Genomic DNA, 6,943 nt, shown 5'->3' with positions numbered 1-6,943 from the left:
TTCCCTTTATCACATAGTTGACTGATGCTAAGTAAGTTGTGCTTGAGACCATCAACTAATGCAACTTCATCAATTATGACATTCCTTGTTGAAATCAAGCCATATCCCATAGTAAACCCTTTGCTGTCATCTCCAAAGGTTATGCTAGGGCCAGCTCTCTCCTTAAACTCTGTGAGCAGGGAGAAATCTCCTGTCATGTGTCTTGAACAGCCACTGTCCAAGTACCATAGATTTCTTCTTTTTCCCTGCACACCATAAAATCAATCAAGTTGATTTTGGTACCCAAGTTTCCTTGGGTCCATTCTTGTTAGCCTTTCTCCTAGACTTCATTCCTCCTGCATCTTTAGACTTAGGTAACTTTGAGTCAACCTTGATCTTAGATGTAGTTAGTTGAGGTGTAGGGTTAGTCACAGAATCATTTAGCACATTTGGAATTTGATAAGGCATGGATTGTGCAAGCATGTTATTCCATATTGGCATATTGTATGGCATTTGAGGCATACTAAATGCAGCAAGATAAGGATTGTTAAAATATGGCATGTTTGCAAAATGTGCATAAGGATTCTGTTGAGACATAACAGGCATAGCATGCAGAGGTGATGCAGACATATTAGGCATGGAAGAGGCACAGGTATGGGAGTTTTCTTAATAGATTTGCAATTAGCAGATAGATGATTAACACTACTACAATGCACACAGCTTTTTCTAGGAGCATACTTATCAGGTGTGTAATTGTTATGTTTGTTAACCCCAACCTTCCCATTTCTATTAGATTTCCTTTTAGTTTCCTTTTTATCCTCAACCACTTTGAGCCTATTCTTTAACTGTTCTAAGGTCATGTGTCCTATATTCACCTTACTGAAATCTTTAGATGTGCTTGCTTCTTCTTTGACAAAGTTCTTGGAAGTTGAACCAAACTTTTTGTTGAGTTTCTTTAATTTTTCACTTTTAGAAACATCTGCCTGTTTTAATTGAGGAACCTTCAACGTATGCTCCTTTTCTTCCTTCAACGGATAACTTTCATCATCCGTTGATTCCACATCCGTTGACAGCCCATCAATTAATTCCAGTTTCTTTTTGTTTTTATCCCAGGCAGTCTCACAGAATGATTCAATTCCTTGGACCTTGGAAATTTGAGCACTAACATCCCTAGATGTCTTCCAGGCTTTAATCACCTCTTGCTCTCTCTCTAATTGATTGGAAAGTATTTCTACTTTCTTAACAGATTTAGCTAGTTCATTTTCAACAGATATACAATGTAGCTTAGTTTTCTCTAGGTCAATCAACTTATCTTCTAACACAGCATTTCTATTACTTAAAAACAGATTGTTCTCTTTAATCCTACTATTTTCTTTAGCAAGAGATTTAAGAGACACACGCAAATGATACAATTCAGTAGACATGTCATTAAAAGCATCATTGCACTCTTATTTAGTAAGCTGTGTTAAATCAGTAGTGATTACCTGGTTGCTTGATGAACTAACTTCATTTTCCTCAGAATCAGCCATGAGAGCCAAGTTGACATATTCCACATCTTCATCCTCTTCTTCTCCATCAGCTGCCCAGTCTTTTTCTTGAGTAATGAAAGCCCTCTCCTTTTGCTTGAGCAGATCAAAATATTTCTTTTTGTAATCTACTTGGTCAAATTTCTTCTTTTCAGAAGTTGGCTTTCTGCACTCACTTGCAAAGTGTCCACTTATACCACAATTGAAACACTTGAACTTGGATTTGTCCACCATGTTCTTATGAGGTTTAGTGGCTCTAGTGTTTTTCCTAAATTTCATCTTTGCAAAACTCCTGGACAGAAATGCAAGATGCTCATCAATACCATCAGAGTCATCTTGGCTGGAGTTGTCTTCATTCTCAGCAACTTGCTCCTTACCCTTGCTTGATTCTGATTTGCTTGTGCCATCTTTGGAGTTTGATGTAGATCTCACAGTTTCTTGTCTGCATTCTTTCTCATTTTCATCTACCAAGGCAACTGAACCTCCTTTCTTTCTTCCCTTCTCCAATACCTCATCATGTTCCAGCTCTAGTTCATAAGTCTTCAAGATTCCATATAATCTTTCAAGAGTGAAGTCCTTATAATCTTGAGAGTTTCTCAAGGAGACAGTCATGGGTTTCCATTCCTTTGGCAAGGATCTTAAAAATTTAAGATTTGAATCCTTCACCTGGTACACTCTACCATACAGCTTCAGTCCATTCAACAGCTTTTGGAATCTATTGAATGTATCATTTAAAGATTCATTTTCTTCAAAATGAAAATACTCATACTGTTGAATGAGAAGCTGCATTTTGTTTTCTTTTACTTGTTCTGTACCTTCACACAGTAGCTGAACTGTGTCCCAAACCTCTTTGGCAGTTGTGCAATTTATCACATTATCAAAAATATCCTTGTCAAGACCATTAAACAAAATGTTCATAGCCTTCTTATCCTTGTGGACTTCTTCTGTGTCTTCCATTGTCCATTCTGCTCTAGGTTTTGGAATGGATTGACCAACAGCAATTGTGGCCGTAGCAACTGTGGCTACTTTGTGGGGAATGTGAGGACCATTCTCAATACGGTTTACATAACCTTCATCTTGGGAGAGTAGATGAAGGTGCATTTTCACCTTCCAATGGTGATAACTGTCTTTGTCAAGAACTGGGATTTTTACTCCAATATCCTTCTTACTCATCTTTGTTAGTTTCCAAGATCTTTAAACTCTTTGTGTGTCAAGAGCTTGCTCTGATACCAATTGTTATTCCTAGTGGACTAACAATGAGATTTACAGAAGGAGGGTTGAATATAAATCTCAAAACTTTTTCAAGTTTTGAGCAGTTTTAAAGGCTTTGTGTTCAAGATAAACAAGTGTGTGAATTGCTTTAAGCTAATACAGACAGATATATATTCAAGCACTAATGTAAAGAACACAACAGGCCTTAAAAACTTTTCTAGTGGATTGTTGTTCCACCAGAGATGGTATTTCAGAAAATCTGTGATTCAAGAAGTTGATCACAGTTGCGTCCTAGTACAAACTAGATAATTTTTCTCTCAAGATTTTTCTAAACAGCACTGGAAAAATTCTCTTCTAATTACTAGATGCTACTTGGTTTATATATCACCAAGTTTACAAGTGAAGACAAAGATAAAAAGTACAATAATAAAATAAGTTCTCCACTTGTTTCTTCTCCATTTTACTCCAGTGCATTGTTGACTATTGCCTCTTTATGCTAGAGTAGAACGGCTGCTTTTTCTGATGTTCCTGAAATAGGCTACCACATCTCAGTTGTCTCTGTCAACCCATGTGCCTCTGTTTGTAGGTTCAACTACCACTTGTCAACTGCTATTTAACAGAACATCCGTTGAAGCCTTCATCCGTTGATGGTTTTATCCGTTGATGTGTTAACAGTTGAAGCTCTATCCGTTGATGCACTCATCCGTTGAAGGATGTTATCCGTTGAAGCTTTAGAGACATCCGTTGAAGCTTTGTTTCTCATCCGTTGAAGGTCTTTAAGTTATCCGTTGACACCATTTCATTTATACAAAATTACAAGGCATGAAATACTTACAATTGGCCTTCCTATCTGCATATCCTCTAGTAGTCAACATGACTTATAATTTCTCTCAACATTTAAGAATTTATATCTCAAATTCAGAGACTGAAATGTGCTACAACACTAGACTTATTTCTAAGTAAAGCTACACCATCAACGGATAGCCAAAATGGTCTTATCCGTTGAGGCTACAAACACTAGATTTCTACTTAAGTGTTTTGTTAAACATATCATCAAACTAATGCACATATATTCCTAACAGAATGTAAAAGTAAAAAGGTGAGGTTAAAAACCAAGGATGGTGAAGAGGTGATATTTAAAGGAAAGAGACAAAAGAAGAAATTCCTAACAGCTATTGAGGCGAGAAAATTAATACGTCAAGGATGCGAAGTTTATTTGGCTCATGTCATGGATGTGGAGAAAGAATCCGTAAGGATCGAGGATATTCCAATAGTAAGAGATTTTCCAGATGTGTTTCCTGAAGAATTGCCTGGACTACCTCCAGACAGAGAGATCGAGTTTACGATTGATTTGGCTCCTGGAACGGAACTAGTGTCGAAAGCTCCCTATCGTATGGCGCCAGTCGAGATGAAGGAATTGGTAGCTCAGTTACAAGAATTGTTAGACAAAGGAGTAATCCGATCGAGTGTATCCCCGTGGGGCGCACCGGTGTTGTTTGTAAAGAAGAAAGATGGAAGTATGAGGTTGTGCATTGATTATCGTGAATTGAATAAGTTGACGATTAAGAATAAGTACCCTCTACCGCGGATCGATGACTTGTTTGGCCAGTTAAAAGGAGCTTCATGTTTCTCCAAGATTGATTTAAGATCTGGGTATCATCAATTAAAGATTAAAGCGGAAGATATACCCAAGACTGCGTTTCGAACGAGATATGGGCACTATGAGTTTTTGGTAATGGCGTTTGGCTTGACGAATGCGCCAGCCGCATTTATGGATCTTATGAACAGAGTGTTCAAGCAATATTTGGATAAGTTCATTATTGTGTTTATCAACGATATACTGATTTACTCCAAGACAGAAGAAGATCATAAGGAGCATTTGAGGAATTTCTTGGAAATTCTGAGAAAAGAGAAGCTGTACGCTAAGTTTTCAAAGTGTGAATTTTGGCTAAAGGAAGTGCAATTTCTTGGTCATGTAGTTAATAAAGAAGGAATCAAAGTGGACCCAGCCAAGATAGAAACTGTAATGAATTGGGAAAGACCCAAGACTCCTACGAAAGTCAGAAGTTTTCTGGGATTAGCCGGATGTTACAGAAGGTTTGTGTAAGATTTTTCTAAGATTGATGTCCCATTAACAAAGTTGACAAGAAAGAATGAGAAGTTTGTCTAGACGGAAAAGTGCGAGGAAAGTTTTCAAGAGTTAAAGAAGAGGTTGGTAACCGCCCCAGTGTTGGTATTACCAGATGAAAAAGGGGAATTTGTGATATTCAGTGATGCTTCATATAAAGGACTTGGATGCGTATTAATGCAACACGGAAAGGTAATAGCATATGCGTCAAGGCAACTCAAGCCGCACGAGCAAAAGTATCCAACACATGATTTGGAATTGGCAGCAATTGTGTTTGCCCTTAAGATTTGGAGGCATTATTTGTACGGGGAAAAGTGCGAGATTTATACGGATCATAAGAGTTTAAAGTATATCTTTACTTAGAAGGAATTGAATATGAGACAAAGAAGGTGGTTGGAATTAATCAAAGATTATGATTGTGCGATAAATTATCATCCTGGAAAGGCAAATGTGGTAGCAGACGCTCTAAGTCGCAAGGAAAGGTTGAATATGTTAACGTCATCGGAAGAATTGATCAGAGATTTTGAAAAAATGGAAATAGAGGTGCAGACTCCAGAATTTAGAGATGAAGCTATATATGCGATGTCATTTCAACCCGAAATTTTGGAAAAGATTCGATGCTGTCAAGAGCAAGTGATGAATCGCGAACAGGATAAATTGACGGGAAAAGAAATTAAAGCTCAAAAAGATGGAAAAGGAATATACCGTGTTAACTCACGTATTTGGATACCTAATGTCATGGAAGTAAGCACGAGATTTTGCAAGAAGCGCGTAACTCAAGATTTTTAATTCACCCTGGAAGTACGAAAATGTACCAGGATTTAAAAGAAAGTTATTGGTGGCCAAACATGAAAAGGGAAATTGCGGATTGGATAAGTAAGTGTTATACGTGTCAAAGAGTAAAAATGGAATATCAGAGGCCAAGTGGATTGCTTCAACCCCTGGATATACCAGAATGGAAATGGGAACATATCGCGATGGATTTCGTGGTAGGATTACCAAAGACCAAGTCTAATCATGATGCGATTTGGGTAGTAATTGATCGATTGACGAAATCAGCGCATTTCTTACCGATAAACAAAAGGTTTCTATTAGAAAAGTTGGTCAAATTATATTTGGACGAGATTGTGATGTGTCACGGAGTTCCAGTATCTATCGTGTCTGATAGAGATCCGAGGTTTAACTCGAGATTTTGGCGACAGTTTCATGATCATTTGGGAACTAAGCTGAAAATGAGTACGGCATATCATCCGCAGACGGACGGACAAAGTGAAAGGATGATTCAAACAATTGAGGATATGATGCGAACTTGTACAATAGATTTCAAAGGAAATTGGGACGATCAATTGCCATTAATTGAGTTTTCCTACAACAACAGTTATCACACAAGTATTGGCATGCCGCCTTATGAAGCGTTGTATGAAAGAAAATGTAGATCCCCTATATATTGGGACGAAGTTGGTGAGCGTAAATTAATTGGCCCAGAGTTAGTTCAACAAACAAAGGAAAAGGTAGAAATGATTCGAAAGAGATTAATTGCAGCTCAAGATCGACAAGCAAAGTACGCAAATCAAGAACGTAAAGATGTGCAATTCGAATCTGGAGACAAAGTCTTATTAAAGATATCTCATTGGAAAGGTTTAACCCGATTCGGAAAGAAAGGGAAGTTGAGTCATAGGTATATTGGACCATTTGAAGTATTGCGACGAGTTGGGAAGGTGGCATATGAGTTGGCGCTACCTCCGCAAATGAAACATCTTCACAATGTATTTCATGTTTCTCTTCTGAAGAAGTATAATGCTGATGCGAGCCATGTGATCGAATTAAAACCTGTGGAAATTCAACCAGATTTGTCTTATGTGGAACAACTAGTACAAATCTTAGACCGAAAGGAGAAGACACTTAAAAATAAAGTTGTACCTCTAGTTAGAGTATTGTGGAGAAATCGACTAGTCGAAGAATCGACTTGGGAATTAGAAAGCGAAATGAAAGAAAAGTATCCCCATCTATTTGTTTAGATTAGATTCTGGGGACAGAATCCTTTTAAGGAGGGTAGATTGTGACGACTGAGAATTTTGTGACATAATTAAGTCAATAA

Source organism: Apium graveolens, chromosome 9 (genome assembly GCF_009905375.1).
Source record: "Apium graveolens cultivar Ventura chromosome 9, ASM990537v1, whole genome shotgun sequence".
In the NCBI taxonomy this organism is placed as follows: domain Eukaryota; kingdom Viridiplantae; phylum Streptophyta; class Magnoliopsida; order Apiales; family Apiaceae; genus Apium; species Apium graveolens.
The sequence above is the reverse complement of the archived record's forward strand: the minus strand, read 5'-3'. Positions refer to the sequence as shown.